The sequence below is a fragment of the Mustela putorius genome, unplaced genomic scaffold (genome assembly GCF_011764305.1).
Source record: "Mustela putorius furo isolate JIRA1106 unplaced genomic scaffold, ASM1176430v1.1 tig00003863_pilon_pilon_pilon, whole genome shotgun sequence".
NCBI classification, from domain to species: Eukaryota; Metazoa; Chordata; class Mammalia; order Carnivora; family Mustelidae; genus Mustela; species Mustela putorius.
The window spans coordinates 16553683-16573940 of record NW_025422015.1 but is presented as its reverse complement, the minus strand read 5'-3'; the positions used below and the strand labels follow the sequence as shown (position 1 = coordinate 16573940).

The following is a 20258-nucleotide window of genomic DNA, read 5'->3' as shown; positions in this document are numbered from 1 at the left end:
TCTCCATGCTCTTTTCATGAACACTGGGAAGAATTTGGCCAAGGACGGGAATTTTAGCTGAACCCCTTGATGGGAACTCTGAACTGCACAGAGAGCCCTTTGTGTTTGTCCTGCACTAGGAAAGTAGCCAGAGGCTGGTACTAACAGAGGAAATATATACCTGTTGAAGGCAATCTAACTCATTTCCAATAATTTTAGAGAAAAATGACACTGCTATCATAATACCAAGACATGCTGGTCTCCCAAAAGTGAGGTTTGAATCCTGATGACCTTAAAACGGCAAACAAACATATAACAGCTCTCACTTTGCATGGCTCTGATACAAATGAGTTTCAGTTAACAAAGCATGCACAAAGCAAGGGCTGCCTGCATTAAGTTGTCAAAGGAATGAAAAGGAAATAATCCAGAAAATTACTCTGCAAGAACTCAGATGTTAAAAATATATTAGATGCTACTGCTTTGAATGCTCTATCAAAGGCAACTATTGTAAAAGAATTCTGAAAATCCTAAAAAGGGGCATATATAGAAAAAGCAATTTTAAAAAAATTTAATGATATTTACGAAGAAAGCTTCAAAACCTTCCATTTATTATTAATTTATTTGGTGTTAGTGAATTATGTTCCAAATGTAAGAGAAAATCAAGTTTTAAAAAAGCGGTTGAAGAAATTATGCATAAGAATAGCTAACAAAGACCAACAATTTTAATGTGTTGCATATGCAAACATCAACACGGAAGTGAGGACACAAGAGGAGCCAACTTTTATATTATCAGAACAAGCAGGATCTCAAAGCAACATTTAAGTCCATTGTTTAGCTTACCTTGAAGCCTTTTATTTTTGTAAGAAAGGAAAGAAAGGACACCAAACAAAAATATCTCTTTCAAAGACCTTCCCTTTTTTCACGTTTAAACTGGATTTAGGAGCCTTCTAAAATAACTCTTGCGGGGCCAAGCTGGGGAAAAAGAAAGCGTGTCTCATTCCCAGGGAATAGAAGGGGATATACGACCAAGGAAATTACAGAATGAGATGTTCAGTTTCAAAAGAATGAACATGATTAAGGGTCAGGCAGGCAGTTTCCATGACGTAAGGGTGAGTATTTGCCATCTTTACATTTCGGGCTCTTTTTACATCATCATCCTTTGTCCGAAGAGATGACAGTCCTGGCTGTGACTTCCTGTGTGCGTAAGGGGGGGCGCTGGAAGGGATGAGGCATAACCGGCCGCCTCATCCCTGCTTCCGCCCGTGTTTATGTCCCATTCGAATGACAGCCACAGCTTCCAGGACCCACTGCTGCTATTTCTGGTGATGCCTCAGACCTGGCACAAAGGGAAGATTGGAATTAACCAGTTATTTTTTCCACTTGACACGCTTCCTTGTCATTTCCAACGCTGGTCACCTGCATTGTGGGACTTCTAATCAGGCTTCATATGCCTTGATCTTGAAAGATCTTTCCTGTCCATTTTTAGAATCTTCCAGTGACAACCTTATTATTATTTTTTTCTCATTCAGCACAAGAATTTTAGGCACACATATGAAGGACTCATAGGCTCGAAAGAAAGTGAAACAAGTCAGAAACGATTACTACGGAACCAGCTGACACTCAGCATAGTGTCTCTATTAAAACCATCCCTTCTTGTTCTTTTTGTCCTCTTTCAATATGGAGATGTGACTGTGAAGATAACAGTACACTGCCCTGCTGATAACTTCCTCCAGGGTCACAAGACAAATTTTCACATGTCTCAGAGAAGAGGCCATCCTAGTTTTCAGTGCATCATCTTCAGCTATGACTCTGACCTCTGACAACACATTCACCTGCTCTCCTCAACATCATCGACCGGGCTTGGTTCAGTGTGCTCATTAACTGACATTGCAGAAGTAAACTGATTTTGCCACCAATAAATTTGGAAATTTGATCACAAGTTGCTGGCCCACCTGTGAAGGATTCCCAGCATGCCTTTTTCTCCCCCAGCTTTAGTGGGATATAACAGACATATAATGTATAAGAGCAAGTAGTCAGTATTATGATATAATACACATAAATGTTGCCGACTGATGACCACAGTAAGATTAATACATCCTTCATCTCACAGTGTTACATTTTTTTTTCTGTGTGGTGAGAACATTTAAGCCCTCTCTTAGCAAATTTTTAGGTATTTACACTACAGTATTGCTAACTATAGTCACCACAGAGATTATTTAACCCCAGAACTTAATCATCTTAAAACTAAAAGTTGTTACCCTTTGACCAATATCTCTCCATTTACCTCCACTTCTCCTCCCTCCCCAGACCCTGGCAACCACCATTCTACTCTGTTTCTATGAACTTGTCAGCATTCCTTTTTCTGTGGTCCACCTCTTGAGACTTACATAATATACTGAATTTTGACATAGTTTTTCCAGTCTCCTCTTACCTCACATTGAGTTTGGAACGTGCAACTAAAGAGATACAGCTCAAAGCAAGCCCTTTGTACACGCGGAATTTTCCCTTTAGCAAATACCCATTACTGTCCCATTGTGTACAGTTCAGAAGTATTTCTGAGTATTTCTTTTTATTAAGTTGCTTCAAATAAGATAAAAGGGAAGCCCAATTGACCACTGGCTCTGAATTTGGCAGGAGGACTGTTAGGCCATTTGCAGTGTCCTAGACAAAGAAGCAGCCGCAGCCCGAGACCTTTCTCCCACCTGCCTTTGTCCATCCCTGCAGTAGGGACTCCGAGGAAAGAGCAGCCTGAATTTCATCACTGGTGCTAACAGAGCTTGGGGAGAAATTTTCCAAGATAATAAAGCTAAGACGTATTAAACACTTCTGTGGCAGCATTCTAAGCTTTGTACACATTAATTTATTACATCTCACAACTCTATGAGGTAAGGACTATTATTATCTCCACATAAAGATGCAGAAGAGGCACAGAGAGGCAGAGTCACAGGCCAACAGAGTAAAGAGGAGCCAGGATCAGAAGGGGGTGATGACTCACAGGAGAAGCTGATCCTCGTCACCCGCGTGGGACAAGCACTTAGAGAAAGGATGCAGTTGCAGACATTGGAAGAGAGCTCTGCTTTTCAAAAAAAGGACATTTGGAGAAAAAACCAAAAACATTGAGTTTAGCATCCAGGAGTCAATTACAGTGTGTGAAGGAACAGCCCTCCAGGTCTGGGAGGCAGACAGGGCTTGTGGGTATTAAGGATCTCCTTGGCAGAAAGCAGGACCCAGCTACCAGGTCAGGATCTGGTTCTGGGGATGGAATGTAAAAGCCCAACATGGACTGTAGTATTGAAACAAGTCTAGGTTGTTAAGACTCTGATTCCCACTAATTAAAGTGTGTGGGTTTCTTCCCCCTACCACCAAATAATTCTCTGACACCAAGTAGGTGTCCTACAATCCCACTCAAGTCTCATACTGTCTACCGGGAGATGATGTCAGATCGCACAAGTTAAAGGTTGGGTTCTACAAGATCTTGCCCTTCGCCCACTCAAATGCCAACTGCCAGCCAGCTTGTCATATGTGTTTTAGCCCAAATGGCCATCGATTGGAGATTTTAACAGCCTCATCCTTGAGTTCAATTACTTTGCAAGAGCAGTTCACAGAATTCAGAAACATTTTACTTACTAGACTACTGGTTTATTATAAAACAGTGTAACTCAGGAACAGACAGATGGAAGAGATGCATAGGGCAAGGTATGCGGGAAGGTTGTGAGCTTCCATGAACTCTCCAGGTGTACCGCTCTCCCCAAATCTCCATGTGTTCACCAGCACTGAAGGTCTCTGAGCCATGTCCTTCTGAATTTTTATGGAGGCTTCATTACATAGGCATGGTTGAGTAAATTATTGGCCATTGGTGACTGAGCTCAATTTCAAGCCCCTTTCCCCTCCCTGTAAGTCAGGGCCAGTAGGACTGTGTTCCACCCTTCTAATTACTTGGTTGTCTCCAGACAACCAGCCCCCTCGTTAACATAACAAAAGACAACTCTATTTCTCTTACCACTTAAAAAATTCCAGGGGTTTTAGGAGCTCCTTGCCTGGAATGGGGTCAAAGACCAAACATCTACATCCTATTGTAAATCACAATATCAGATTTGTCTATGCAGCTACTAGAAGTAAAAGAAACGAAGCCATCACACTATAGTATCAGATGAGGACTGATCTAAGGAAGAAGTGGGAAGCCAGCTATCCAATGGGAAAAGAAGGTCCAGAGCTTCTGGGCAGACTGATCTCTTTTCATGCCCTCACAGAAGAAGACAAGGCCAGAGATACTCAGCCCCAAGAAGACAGGCTGAACCTCACCTCCAGCTTGGTCTTGGCCACTTGGAGCCTAACTGGGCCTGTTTCTTATCTATCCTGGCCCAGTTGTGGTCAGGTCGTCAGAGTATCAGTCAGGAAGAAAAGAAGCAGTAGACCAAAGCTGTCAGGAAACTTAAAGCCAAAAACTCCTCATGCCATCCACAAGACAAATACCGAAGGACTGAAGCATCCAGCAGCAGATATTTAAACTTAGCCTTAACTTGATTGTTACCCTTCCAGGTCAGGGAAAAACAAGTTTTTCTCAATAAATCAAGAAACCATAATGCTAATTTTTAAATGTGAAAAAATAAGAACCAACCAAAATCTCATGAGACAGCAATAAAATTATGGAACAGCATTTAATCAAATAGCAAATAGTCATCACAAATCATGTTTTCAAGGTATATTTACTGTCCTTGGAAAATACTCATAAGAGTATGACAAAAAGCAGGCTAACCTGCCAGAATATGCTCTGGAATTGTTGGGGAAAAATTATATTTATGTTCAATAAAGAAATTACTCTGAGAAATACAGTCTTGTTTTACATAACAAATATGTTGCTTCCAATCACCCAATATTGATAATATTATTATACTATAAGAATGTTAAGATTTATGAAATATAAAACTATACTTTTGTAACATTTATTTTTTTAAAAGTCTGTCACCTAAAACGTCTAGAAATACTGAAAATAATTTAATTGGGGTGAAGTTTACATTACCCTTAACTTTCTAACAACTTGGTTTATTTTTCTCCTTTTGGAACTAAAAAATTATAAAATTTCAAGTTAGTGCATAGAGATGGTAATTATTCACCTAAACTTGGAGATTAATGAGCAGATTAATGCATATTAAACTTTACTTTTAATAAATCATAACAAAAGTTATTAAACATTTTTGTAAGATTATTATGTGACCTAACTACCTCAATTAAAAAAGAAAAACATCTTTAAGCAGAATTTTATGGTTGGGAGCAATTTTGAATGGTGCAGACTTTCTTTCAGTGTGGACTGAGCATCAACAAGTACAGGTAAACTGTAACTTCTTGAGGCTCCGAAACTGTAAAGTGCAGGTGCAGGAACACCCCACTTTCTTTTTGCACAATACATTATGCATGAAATAAAATTTCTTGGCGACAGACACTAAAATCTCAGCAGATCTCTAACATTTGCTGACTGGGGGGTGCATGAGCGCTGTTGATGTTAGAGAACTAATTTTTATCTTTTTAAAGCCAAATGGTCAGGATAGGAATGGCATGTATAAAAGGGAAGGTGAATTTCAGTGAAAAAGTGCAGATGGGCAGACTGATCTCTTTTCATGCCCTCACAGAAGAAGACAAGGCCAGAGATACTCAGCCCCTGAGCAACAGGAACCTTAGAGGGTCAGGGCAGGTTGATGTGTGAGTGAGATGAGGCAGGACAAAGGTACTACACAGAAGGTAGTACTCAGGTACTACCTGAGAAGGTAAGAGGTAGACGGTAGAAGGACAAAGGTAGTACTCAGGAAGCACAGGTAAAGGAGAATGTGAGCTGGTGCCAAGAGGCTGACCATAAAGACAGAAGAATGGCAAAGGGACAGGATCCCTTGTAAGATAAGGAAGTTGTAGTAGGGGCTATTTCAGGAGCCCATGGTGTGGTCTCCTAGGTTTTTTTCAAACTAATGAGTAAGTCTTAGGTCTTCCATATTTCCTCTTTCTCTATTCTCTGGTCCCCTTGACCCCTAAGAGATACAACAACTAATTCAGGCACCTGGGAGCAGCTGGGAGCCTGGATTCCCAGGTATCATCCACCAGCTTATGACAGGGATGGGTAAACTGAGAAGATTCTGGGGAGTCTGTTGGTATCTGAAGGCAAAGAGAGTGATGGGGGAAGGCCGATGGACATACATCTGCACTTTTTGCCATGGATCTTGGGTAATTCCTACTAGCGTCTGGATTTGCTCCACCATGAAAGGTATAAAAATACAGCCAGGACGTGAAACCCAAATCAGGAATATTTGCCCTCCATGCAGTCAGCCCAGGGCTTGCTGTCCTCCTGACTCATCACAAGCTTCTCCCACTCTCATTGTTCAGCTTTAAGATGTACAGAATGACGTCAGTGAATTGCAAGGACTTTTCCAAATGCATGCATTTATTTTGGTTTATACTTCCGCCCCCTCTCACTACCCACACCCATTTTAAAAAAGGATCTGAGGTCTATAAATTGATGTTCTGTGTAAACTGAAATAGAAAATTAAAAGCTACATGGAGTAAGGGGGAAGCAAACATACAAGCTGATGTAATGACAGTAAAAGAGCCAGCCGCAAAGAAATTGATTAAGGAAGAAAAAACTATGAATTACCACTATCAGTATCTACTAAGGTCTCAGAAAAAACTCATTTCCATGATACTAATTCACATCAGTTTCATTATATTTGATTAAAAATTGCCTTATACCTATGAAGGAAAATAATCTAAAAGCTGAGTGAGCTTTTTAATATCAATCTTAGCAAAAATGACACTAGATATCAATAACTGTAAAAAGGCAATTTTTGGCAAAATCAAATATGAAAAACAAACACAGTGATGCTTGATCACAAATGCAGAGCCTGAAAATCAAGTAGAGTGAAGCAATATTGAATAAAAACAAACAAACATTAAAAACCCATGGATTTTGAAATCAATCTTCTGGATTCAGCTTAGTTTAACATTAATTAGCTATGTCACATAACCTTTCTGTGCTTCAAGTTATGTACACTTAAATCTTCCAAAGCTTGTTTTGAGAAATAGGCATAAATATCTAATGAACCTACTACAGTGCCCAGTATACAGAAACCACTCAATAAGTGGCATTTATTAATTGAGCACCTACAATGAATCAGGAACTATTCTAGGGGCTAGGATTATGGTGGGAAATCAGAGAAATCTTTATCTTAGTGACCTTTATGCTGTGACAGGGCAAACAGCCAAAAAACAAGTAGGAAAAGAAGAAGTAAAGAGAGAAGACAGGGAGGGAGTTAGGAAGAAGAGATAAGGAGAGATTCAGGTAGTCATATTCCCTATTAAAAATAGTCAAAGTGTAGAGAGTGCCTTGCAGCAAAGGCTAGTCACTGTAGCTAAGTAGTCAGGAAGGGTATTCTGAAGAGGTGGCATTGTCTCTGAGTCTTGGATGATGATAAAGGAAGCTAGAGTAGGCCGAGATCTTTGGACAGAGCATTCTAACCAAAGGAAATGACAAAAAAAAGAGAGCACTATGAAACTAGAATAAATTGTGCATTTTCCATAGACAAAGAGAAGGCCGTGAGTGATGGGAAGAGGGGTGTAAGATTAGGTCCAAGGCATTGGTGGGACCAGCTCAGGGAAGCCCTTGGGCTCCAACAGAATTTAGATTCTATTTTAATTGCAATGGGAGATTATGGGAGAGATTTAAATGAGGGAGTGATATGATTAAATACAATCTTTAAAAAGAGCATTCTGGGGGCGCCTGGGTGGCTCAGTGGGTTAAAGCCTCTGCCTTTGGTTCGGGTCGTGGTCTCGGGCCCCATATTGGGCTCTCTGCTCAGCAGGGAGCCTGCTTCCCCACCTCTCTCTGCCTGTCTCTCTGCCTCTTTCTCTCTATGTCAAACAAATAAATAAAATCTTTTAAACAAGATTTTAAATTAATTAAAAAAGCATTCTGTGTGATTATGAAAAAAGAAGGGGAGGATCCATGGGTGGAGAGAGTATGAAACTAAGCAGACCAATTAGGAGACTGCTGGAACAGTTCTGCTAAGGCACAGTAGCTTCTGGGCCTAGCCTGTTAGCAGTAGAATGGGTGATATGTGGTTGGATTGAGGATATATTTTGGAGTTAGAGCTAACAGGACTTCCCAAAGAATGGATATAAGGGAGCTAAAGAGATCAGGACTGATTCCTAACTATTAGACTTGAGCCACAGGCAGAATGGTAGTCCTATTACTATGATGATAAAGAGGAGGATTGGAATGGTTGGTGTCAAGATGGTCCGACATGCAAGTGGAGATGCCAAGTGGACAGCTGGACATACAGTCTGGAGATTAGGACTACTCCCGGGAGAGAATATTTCTATAAACTGTAATGGAGACTTGCATGATGTAAAATGTCAAATTCGGTTTTACCAAATAGAAAAAAAATTTAATACTAATAACAAGTGATACTTGCTGTTTTCATGAAAGTAGATCTTGAAATCTTTTATTTAAATGGCTGATAAGTTATATTTTTTATAAGACTTTATATATTTATTTAAGCTAGAGAGAGAGAGAGAGAGAGAGAGCGGACGCAAGTGGGGGTGGAAAGACAGAAGCAAACTCCCCACTGAACAGGGAGCCTGATGCAGGATTCGATCTGAAGACCCTAGGATCATGACCCAGACTTAAGGCAGACACTTAACCAAATGAGCCACCCAGGTACCCCTTAAACTACTTTTATTGATACACAAGGATTGGATCAGTAAAAACTATAAGTTCTCTGTGGTCAGCAAAACCTGATAGAAACAAATGATGTTTCAGTTGCAATATCAGAACCATGGTTTTCAAATCAACAAAACCCTTATAGCACATAGTCCTTGATTCTAGATAAAAGGTTGCTTTACAGGTTCACATCTTGTGATGGTATAGTTAAAATCCTTTCTTCCAGAAAGAATAGAAAGAGAGAGAGGTCCCTCAGAGTTTTATTTTTCTTGACACATCTAATGATATTCAAGCTGGCCTGGCATTGATAATGATAAACTGATTTAAGGAAAATTCGTCAATTCTGTTCTGGTAAGATCCCCATGCTGCCATCGGGGACCTCCTTATTTATGCAGATAGAAGAGGTTAGCATACATGAAACACATGTAAGGTAATGTGACTGAGTGTGTGAATGGGAGAACAGTGTTTTGCATTGACCTGTGTGCTCTTGGTTGCTTTTATCCTACACTTTCCCATACTTTTCAAATAGCAATGCTACTTTCCATATGAGCTGCTGTCAGGGAAAACAACCAGCCTAAAAGAAAGATGTCTGTAAAAATTGCAACTGTGTTTCTTTAATGAAGAATAGGCACAACCATCTGAAAGCCAAAGGACTTTTTATTTGTAAGTACCAGATTTGTTGAGAGAAATCAATGGGTTCCAAGGAATTCTAAGAGCTAAACTTCAGTGATCAAGAACCATATTTGGAATTTGCACTAACTTTCACAGAATAGTAGGAATGACAGTCGATTGATCTCCCTTTTTACCCAAAAAGGAAATGAAGATTTACCAGTGAACAGCCAGTGGAAGAGATTCAGAGAGAATAAGACAGGATACTTCATACAAATAAGATAGCTGGTGGTGAAATTTGGTCCCTCCTATGGTCAAGCTTTACATGGAGAATGGTAAAGACATGTTTAAGAGACTTCCAATAACACTTTCCAAGGCAGAGCCCAAGAGGATAGTGAATCTTGTAGAAGAAATTGAGAAATTGAGAAAGAGGCCCCTGGGTTGGGAGGTTCTCTAGAGCTAACGTAGACATTTTTAGCCACACACACACACACACACACACACACACACACGTATATACATATATATATATATATATATATATATATATATATATATATATATGGTGAAGCAGAAAAAGGAGGTCTATCTATAGAGAGAAGCATAAAGCAAATGTGCACACAGAATTTGTGTGGCAGGTGAGAGGCTGGTTAATCAATCACCCTTCCCAACACTTCCCCCTTGTTTGCCTCACTCTAGTAGAGACTAGAAATTCTAAACACCTGCCCCCAGTCTCCTCTGACACCAGGAGTTCCTATGACTTCTTTTCGGCCATTGAGAGGAAACGTGGAAGGTTTTGTTGAGGGAGCACATTCTGGGAAAGCTTTTCCTTCATGATGGATGGGTAGCCACAGGGGCAGTTGTCCATCTTTACAATTCCTCCTGAACAACATCTGGAGCATGACATCTATGATTCATGAAGCAAGGGACACAAGCAGAGTCAACACACCAGGATGAGGAGGGTGGAAAGCCCTCCTGTCATAGACCCAATGCCCTCACTCTTGTTTGTGGTGGAACATGCTTACACCTTTAGTGACTTCATAGAAGTGCAGTGAGGACCAGGGGGAGACAACTGTGGGTGAGCACATTGTCCAGGGAGGCCAGGAGTTGTATTAGTGACAGGAAGAGCCATTCACTGCCTCTGGTCTTATATAACCACTAAGCAGAAACAGTTGAGAGCAAGGAGGCATGTATAAAAATCAGTTCAGAATCTATCTCAAGAAGGGCATTCTAAGATCATTAAAAAGAGAGCTAATTGACCATCCAAGAAAATGATTCTGCTATATTTTCCTTACTGGTATAATTAACTAGCAGTAAGACATATATAATTATTCTACAGATGAGGTCACTATGTTACAGTCATAGGCCATAAGATCTTAAAGGCCTCAAGTTGCAAAAGCAAAAACCAAAAAACTAAATGTAGTAGGAAAGGTGAGTAAAATCCTGTGATGAAACCAGAGAGCACTATCACAGAAAAGCCTCAGTCTGAATAGTGGCTCAGGTTTGAATCACCTTGGCTTGTACAACCAGGTCCAATAACCCACCCAAGTTAAGGAAGATTCAGCTGATCTGAAAATCTTTATACCTGGGACAGTATAATTGCTAAAAAACCTAGGTAGGTAGACTTAGGGAAAGCCTAAAAAGAAAAAATTAAGAAGCAAAGTAAAATCTATTGCACTTTTTAATCAAGAATAATTGAGAAGATTTTTGAAGGGTTTTGTAATCACAGTGACACTTTATGTTGTTTTGTTTGCTTCTTAATGTGTTTAATAGCATATTAATTTCCCGTGTCTGCATAACAAACTGCCACAAGCTTGGTAGCTTCAAACAAAAGAAATTTATTTGCTCATAGCTCTGGAAGAGGGCAGAAGTCCAAAATCAAGGTTTGGTTGCTCCAGGAGCTCTATGAGAAAATCGATCCCCTGCCTCCTCCACCTTCTGGAGATTGCAAGCATTCCTTGACACGGGGGGACCACATTAGGAACACATTGCTCCAATTTCTGCTTCTGTGGTCACATGGGTTCCTCCTCTTCTGCGTGTCTCTGTGATCTCCCACTATCTTTCATAAGGACGCTTGTGATTGGATTGAGGTCTCGTCAGATAATCCATAATAATTTCCCCATATCAAGACACTCAATCAAATCAGCAAAGATCCTTTTTCCTTACAAGGTAACATTTAGGTTTTAGGAATTAGGACCTGAAATCCTTGGGTGTTCAAAATGGAGCCTATTACAGAGAGTTATTAAAGAAATCTGACATACTTTATGTATGATTTCAGATACATTTAAGTTTAAAATCAATGTATAGCAGTTTAAGGAGTTATATATATATTTTTTAAAGATTTTTATTTATTTGTTATATATATAGAGAGAGATACAGAGCGCAAGCACAGGCAGACAGAGTGGCAGGCTAGAGGCAAAGGGAGAAGCAGGCTCCCTGCCGAGCAAGGAGCCCGATGTGGGACTCGATCCCAGGACGCTGGGATCATGACCTGAGCCGAAGGCAGCCGCTTAACCAACTGAGCCACCCAGGCGTCCCTAAGGAGTTATATTTTTAAATGTTTTTTTAAGATCTATTTATTTTAGACTGGGCGAGACAGCCAGAATCTCAAGCAGACTCCACGCTAAGTGTGGAGCCTGATGCTGGGCTCAATCTCATGACCCTGAGATCAGGACCTGAGCTAAAACCAAGGGTTGGATACTTAACAGACTGCACCACCAAGGTGCCCCTAGGGAGTTATATTTTTTTATTATTTGTACAAGAAGTATGTAAATATTTAAAGGAGTGCCACTTGCTTTTAAAAGTTAATTTTAAATAAATACAGAAGATTAATAAATTAAACTTTCAACAAAGTGTAAATGGGAATGAACATTCTTCTCCACACAAAAGTCTCTTGGATTTTAACAAGTCTACAACATTTTTTCCCTGCTGACTCTCTAAATTTACTCTATGTGTGTGTTTGTGTGCGTGTGCATGGGGGGAGAGTTTCAGTAACCCTTCGTAGCCTCTTTCTCATTCCTACCCTAAAAGATGAGGAAGGAGTTGGAATTGATGCAAAAAGCAAACATGTGTGCACACCCACCTGCTTACCCCATTCATGACTAGAGCAGGCATTCAGCGCACTAGGTCAGTCACAGCAGTGGGCAGTGGTCCAACTGTAACTGCCCAAGAATAGCCTCTGAGCTCACCAACAAACTGTTGTTTGCCTCATAGTGACTCGTGTCTTGTGCTTGTGGGTTTTGGTTCCTTAACAGTGGGTCACAGGGCTTCTATCGAACGTCTTGTTTTGTTTATTTTCACTTACCATGCTAAATGTGTTCTAGGGTTCAAAGCTGCTTTTTGAAGAAAGATGTTTTCTGAGATGCATTTTTACAATGTGTCCTGTTCCATGAGGAGCATGACTGAGCTCAGGGACCATCCATCATCATCCGTCATGACAAGTAAGTTCTGAAGAAGTAAAAATTTTAAAAAAAGCATTTTGCCCCAAGGCATTTGCTCCTCCCCTTAGCATATCCGATTCCTAAAATCATTCCTTTCCTGGTCACTGGCGCTTCTTTTCCTCCAAAGATTTCCCACCCAAACCTCCTCAGGGTTTTCTGCCTGCCTGAGCAGAGAGCTGGTTCACCTCATAGAACTTGCATAAGTTGGGCAAAGTGGGGCTGTCCGGGAAAGTGGAGTCTCAGAGGCACTCAGAATGTCTTCCTGAAGATTGCCCTTTAGTTATTTTGTGTCTACTGAAACCACATTTTTCCTTTAGTCCTCTTTCAGTTTGCTGTGTGGTCAAAATGTTGGGTCAATGCTTTATTTTATGTTACTTTCATTTTTGAGAATGACTTTATTGAGTATAATACAGGGGATGAGTCATAGTAATTCAAGGTCACTAATTTGATAGGTTACACCAAATGCTACCGAATGTTACTAATTTTGTTGTGTATATATTATATATGTACATATATATGGCTTTTGATATTCAGGATATATTATAAATAAGAACTCGGTCACCTTCCTTATCACAAAATCAATTGACATGCCTGGCACCTTTTTTTTTTTTTCTTTTGGTAGTGGAGGAAGTTGGAGGGAGGTAGCTTAAATGATTGACTGTGGGTCACAAAGAGGCATCCTTGTCAGAGAAGAAATATGCTTTTTTATGATGAATGTATATTTATGATGAAGTATAAATCACTTCAAGCTAAAAACACTTAAATAATGCTGCATTACTATAATTTTTTAGTTACTAAAACAGCATTTCCTGAATACTCTGGAAGTTTCTTCAGATACCTTCTATTAGAGTACCAGTGAGTTGCATCCCAATTAAGTCTCAGAGAAGAAATGAAGTTATAAAAGGACTACATGGCATTTTTTATTTCTTCAGGAATATGTGGTTAGATGCGAGACAAAAGTAGGCGGACAAGGGCATTCCATAAAATTGAGAGGGATGAGAGGGGGAGATCAATTAATGACCAAGTCACTTCTAAACTGGGAAGGTCATAAAATTTGCTTTTTTATTCCTAAGAACCTATGTGCTTTCCAGTGTTGTGCCTTCCAGCTCCTTGATGAACATATCTGTAGCAGACTGGAGGGGGATGCCGACCTAGCAGATTTGAAAGTCTACAGGGAGTTTTAAGTTCCTGGTTGAAGACTGGATTTGAAACACACCTTGATGGCTTAGTCACTCGCATGCCTGGGCATTGCAGGTGTTTGCCCTATTACTGAGGGCTTCCTCTGTGGAAATTTCTTTCTGTGCTGTTGAGACCACTGTATATGAAATCACAAAAGTCGATGCAAAGGCTAGTGAGTAACCTGAAATGCCTTGAGAGAAAATAGGGGAAATTTCACAAAGGTCCTACCCAGTCCATAAAATAATGAGTCTTGAAGTTTTGGGAAATGATCATATAAGCACATAAAATCAATGAATAGATAGAGTGGGACATTTCATTTCCTAGAGAGTCCTGATGGCAGTAACGTCAAGTCACCCCAAAGCCAGTGTCCTCAATATATCCCCATAGACTGGATCTTTGTTACCCTAGCAAACCTGACAAAACTCACACAGAAATCCTCACTTGTATTCAGCAAAGCGCTTTTCAAAATCACAGTTTTCAATCAAAAGAAAATTTAAAATACTTACAGAGTTGGGTAACATATACACATCAATATAGATATCCTGATAGAACGTAGTATAAAGAACATAGAATTCAGAGCCGGGACACCCAGATTGAGAATAATCTCCACCTCTATCCCTTGGGAAATTTTTCTGAATTTTGGTTTCCTGTTTATAAAATGGTATAATAATGCTTTCCATACCTAGGTTGTTATGATGTTCAAAGGCATAAATAAATGTGAAGGTACATTGTAAATAATTGTTTAAATGTAACTATTATGTCCATCATTAAAAGAAAACTGAGTATAATGGAAAAACTGCTATATTCTCTGATGCTGTGGCCAGACCTATGAAACATGCAAACCAAGACCAAGTCTGGAGCTAAAAGTAAGGGGTTGAGGGTAAGGGATACAGCCATGCCATACATGCCTATTCTATTCTGTTTTCTGGGTAACTTAGAATAAGGCAGGAATCATAGGTGATTATCCATCTTTCCTCAAATTAGTCCACCAGAGGTTTCTCTGGGTTGATAATGTCCTTACTAAAATAAAGATATGGTCTTGATAACTGAGGTGATTATGCATGTAGGCACTAGAGCCAGACTATTTAGGTTCAAATTATGCTTTTGTCATTTACTTGTTCTGCCACCTTTAGAAAATTGCTTGGTCTCTTTGCATCTCATTTTCCCAATGTGTGAAATAGGGATGATAACAGTACCTATGTAGAAAATTCTCAGTAAGTCATAGTTTGAAAGGCTTCAACCAGGCAAGTAGAATGGCAGTGTGTAAGGAATGTTTTCCTTCTTATTATTCTCTGAATAAATCAATTTTTTTCCTGGAGCAACATAGCTGCTAATCCCCACAGTGTCCTCATGCACACCAAGGACAATCATCCTTTCCTCAAGACACTGTACTACCGACAGGGGAAAGAAAAAACAAAGCAAAAAAGTCTATAATGACAACAGTGCAACTGGAATCCCCTAGAATTGAGCAGTGACAAACCTGCTTAACCTTATGTGACGGTACTTTCTCTGAAACTCAATCTCCTTTTGTAGGAAAAAAAAATAAACACAAAAACAATAACAACAACAACAAAAAATCAGTTGTTGGCTTAGAACTTTCTAAAACCCCTCATAAAACTGAAATAGGAGTGATTTTTTTTTTTCTTCTACATCTTGAGACTGACTTCAGGGTCAAGAGGCCTCATCCCAGTGTAGAACCTTGTACCAGGTCAAGGAGAAGTAAGGAACCAAGCACAGTGTAATCTCAGGTTCCCAGGGCCTGGGGCAGGTAACAGAGCCCCTTTCAAACACATAGCCAGTAAGGCTTGCATTTTCTGACCAAGTTAGCACCCTTCCCACCATCTCTCCCCACAGAGAACCTGAAGGTGGTAACACACGGCATGAGTAACCCCTGAGCCTTCTTAGCTGTCCAGGCAAGAACACAGAGTCTTTAGGTGGAGCAAGAAAGGTTTGCTTGCCTCTCACCCTCCCTAGAGAACAAATAATAACAATCTTTAAGTGGCTGAGAACATGACATACGAAAGCAGAAAAAGCAGTGAGAGGAAGTCATGAGAGAAGGGAATGAGGAGTATAAAGGTTCAAAGCAGAATGCAGGCAGCCAGCCCCACTTCCTTCTCAGCCACTTACTGTCCTCGGAACCCCAGCCCAAACAGGCCTCTGCCACCACCAAGACTCCCTCCCAGCTCCGTCTCCTCATCTGCTCTCTGGCTTCCCGCCCCTTCTCCCTTCACTGCCACAAAGGAATGGCTTCTTCAGCTCACAAATCACTGAAGTGCAGTGGAGTTACCTGCTTTGCACACAGGCTGCCAGGGTGACCCCTTGGTTAGCCCCATCGTGTACCTCTGGGGTGGTTTAGCAGTTGAAGCCTCAGCCTCAGCAAGAACAGGAACCAAGAAGTTCCCTTCTCATAGGACCTGTAACTTGACCTCCTTCTCAGAACAGAGATAAGAGGGATGTGGTTTTTTTTTACTTACAGGCCTCAAGGCACACATCATACATTTGTTTTACAGATGCCAAAAAATGGAAGCCTCAGACAGAAAGCTTTGTAAGAAATGTTACAAGCAGAGGCTCCTAGCGGGTCTTAAAACCCCACGACAAGTCAACCAGACCCAAGTGTCAGGGCCACCAGCAATGTCCCAAGATGTGTCCAAGGGCCCCCTGTGCATAAATCATCCTGGGAAGACGGAGCGTGCGGAGGAAGATGGTACCCAGGTGAGCAGAGTGCTTTGGTTTACAAAGGACTTCATTTTTGCAGTCGGTTTTGATCTCCATAACCCTACAGTGAAGTCAGGCTGTAGGTCATAATTTCCATTTCAGAGCTGACAAAATGAATGCTTAGGGAGACAAAGTGACTTCTAAAATCCCATAGCGAAGCAGAGGTGAACAAGTAGACTTCCCTTTCTGGACTCCTGATCCTCTGCTGTTTCTGCAAAAGGACACTGGTAGTGGGGGAAACCAGAGAGTGGGAGACTGTCATCTCCAGGTCTGCCTGAGGAGTTGCTGCAGCAGAGTCACTCTGGGGACACCAAACACCTATTAGACCCCCTTCAGTTTGCACAGGCACACCAGCCTCAGGCCACTACAGTGAGCCTTCCTGACTGTTCTGAGAGAGAAGTTCTCTCTGAGGCCAGCGATGATCAGACAGGCCCCAGGAGCTACACTTCTCCCTGGAAGCATCACCTTCAGTCTCTCATCTTGTTTACTGAGTGTATGAGCACTGTTGATATCTAGGAGGGCAACACATGATCCATTGCCATTTCTTCCTAGGTTGCCAGCAGTGTTTTCAGTGCTCTGTGCAGGCCCTGCACAAGACTCAGAAAGGGTTAAGTCATGAGATCAGTGGAAGGATGGAAAGATGGAAAAGAGCAGATAGAGAAGGTGATTGGGTCATGGACTTTGGGGAAGGTATGTGCTATGGTGAGTGCTGTGAAATGTGTAAATCTGACGATTCACAGATCTGTACCCCTGGGGCTAATAATACATTATATGTTAATAAAAAATAAAAAAAATTTTCAAAAGATGGAAAAGAGCAAGTATAGACTATGTGTATAGGGCAGTGGGGGGAGGGGCAACAAAGGAGAACATCCCATACCAAACACATCATCCATTTCCTAAGCTGACAGCAGGAAGGGTGCTTGATAACGATTGTCAGTTCCAAGTCCTTAAGGACATCTCCATATGAAGGGCAGGGGAGGGGCAGCACTGCGCTGACAAGAAAGAAGCAGGTTTTGGGGTCTGGCATACAAGACCATACTGGGCTTGCTATTATTCACCCCTTTGACTGGTGAGCACAACGGAGCTGCAGGAACATCTGGGTTGCACCGCTCTGGGAACATTAACTGACTGGGCTTTAATGAAGGGCTTGTCAGTGTTCCAACCCTGGTCCCAGCCCTAACTCTGGACCATGGACAAGTCATTCATTTAAGCTCCAGGGTCTCATCCGTAAAAAGAACTAGAACAGTAGCACCTTCTGGGAGTTGTTATGAGAATTATATGATCTAATGAGTATAAAGTCCTGAGTCCATGCCCTGGTTAATGGCAAACATTCAGTAAACGCGAGTCAGGATCATTCTGTCTACTGGACTGTAGGGTTCCCCAACATGAGAGCAAAATTCTTCACGGCAACACCTTTCATTCATTTTCCAAGTTCCTGCTTCTCATGTAAAAAGCAGGACAATACGGAGCTATCATTAACAGGCTCACATTTTCCTGGGTGGTGCAGGTGATCCGCATAAGTCACCCACCCCCCAAATCTACTACTTTGAAGAATTATTTTGAGCTGAAGGCAACTGAGAAAATGGTGACACAGGAAAAAATGCAGACACAAGAAAAAAAAAGACCTTACCAGAGTTTGCCATCCTCAAAAGCCTAAGCCTTTTTTCCTTCATCCTGTCTCTAATCTACAAAGTTACTGTCCTCCATTAGGATGGTAGAGAAGCCCCAGTTCTAACCACCGCTCTGAGTTACTCATCACTGATGCTCCCACATATATGTGCCACGCATGTATTCATCAACTCTCTTTTTCTCTTGTTGTCAAACTAATTTGCAAGGTCTTGGTCAAAGAATCCAGAAGGATTAAGAAAAAGTTGTTGGGGGGCACCTGGGTGGCTCAGTGGGTTAAAGCCTTCGGCTCAGGTCATGACCCCAGGGTCCTGGGATCGAGCCCCACATCGGGCTCTCTGCCCAGCAGGGAGCCTACTTCCTCCTCTCTCTCTGCCTGCCTCTCTGCCTACTTGTGATATCTGTCTGTCAAATAAATAAATAAAATATTTAAAAAGTTAAATAAATATAAATAAATATATAAATATAAATTTATATAGACATTATAAATTTATTTATCATCATCATAATAATTTATGATGATGATAAATAAATTTATATAAATATAAATAAATATTTAAAAAGTTAAATAAAATACTAAAAAGACTGTTGACCAGTCTTCTAAAATCACTCTAGTTCTGAACTATTGCCAGGAGCCAGATACTGCCTACACCTGAAGTGGCATAAATCCCAAAGGTCGATAGCTTGTGTCCATATCCAGGACTTATCTCACCTGTTCCCTTCTACACCTCCTGTGGATTCAACATGAAGCTGTCTAGGGAGGAGCATTTAACCACAGTAACCACTGGTCTCATGAGGTTTTGCTTAGAGCACAGCTCACCAGTAGCCATGATAGTTGCTGCCATTACCAACACTGATATCACTGTGATCAGCGGGGATCCATGCAGTGTGGGAAATGACTTTGACACAAGCTTAGTGTTTATGAAAATAAGGACTGTGATATTTAGTGTTCTCATGTGAGTTCAAATTTAGTATTTCTTAAATTTAGCAAATTCTAAAGAAATCACTGCCTGAGGAACAAAAAACTAGAGGCAGCCATCTCTGGCATTCAAAGCAGTGAGCTATAAAGACTGAGTACACATCAATAGAATTTACAGTGTGTCTCAAAAAGAAAGTGATTTATGATGACCGCATAACACCAGCAATCCCATCATAGCTTCCAGAAGACAGAGCTCAAGCCAGGCAAGACTGGGCTGAGATTTTTATATTCAGTGCAGTGGAGCAGAGACCTGAGGTCAAAGAACTGCAATATGCAATGACACACATTCCAGGAGAATAAGACAGTGTCCAACTAGAATACATTGTCCTGGATCACAGATACTTCCTCCTTTCCGACTTTATATGCCCCTTGTTTGGCTCAGAGAGTGGATCCTCACAAATATTAGAGGATGATGACAGATATTTCATGGTTTAAAACAAGAAAGATTTCTGAGTTGATGTTTTTTATGGAGAAGTATGCATATTGTGATATACATGATTATATGTGGATATAGGCAATGAAGATAAATTTGCATGGATTTTATATGACAAGGACCAAGCCTTTTGGTACAGCATATGCTACTGAGGAACTAATGGTACTCTTGTGTCTCTCTCTACTGTTAGAAGCACTAGCCATTTACTTCCTCTGAGAATGAGTCCAACATGTGTGTTGTACATGAAGAAAGAGCCAAACATTTATTTCCAGGATGACTAAGTATGTATGTGTGTGTGTATGTGTGTGTGTGTGTAAATGCTTATTTTATAACGTCACATAATTAATGGGAAATTTTATCTAGGTTAATATTTATTATGCTACCTTGAAGAATCATTTACTGTCTTAATTATATAATTCAATTTTCATGACCATTTTTTGGGGGGGGGGCTCTGAAAATCTGTAAAGAGCTGTTTAACCTGCACATGTGGACAGATTTGTCTAAGAAAGAATTGTCATAGCTACATAGCTACTACCAGAGTCAAAAATGCCTGTCCTATAGTCACAACGTCTGTCTCATTTGAGAGAAAAAAAGAAA

The 20258-nt window shown here is 40.7% G+C and overlaps 1 long non-coding RNA gene across 1 annotated transcript; it reads right to left on the bottom strand.

The window, feature by feature from the left end:
* Window positions 1–736: 736 nt before the first annotated feature.
* Window positions 737–16299, bottom strand: LOC101691262. Its single transcript, XR_198566.3, has 3 exons — window positions 16196–16299; window positions 12594–12736; window positions 737–1315 (listed from the first exon to the last, which is right to left on the bottom strand). It is a non-coding gene; the product is annotated as an uncharacterized LOC101691262 (long non-coding RNA).
* Window positions 16300–20258: the final 3959 nt, after the last annotated feature.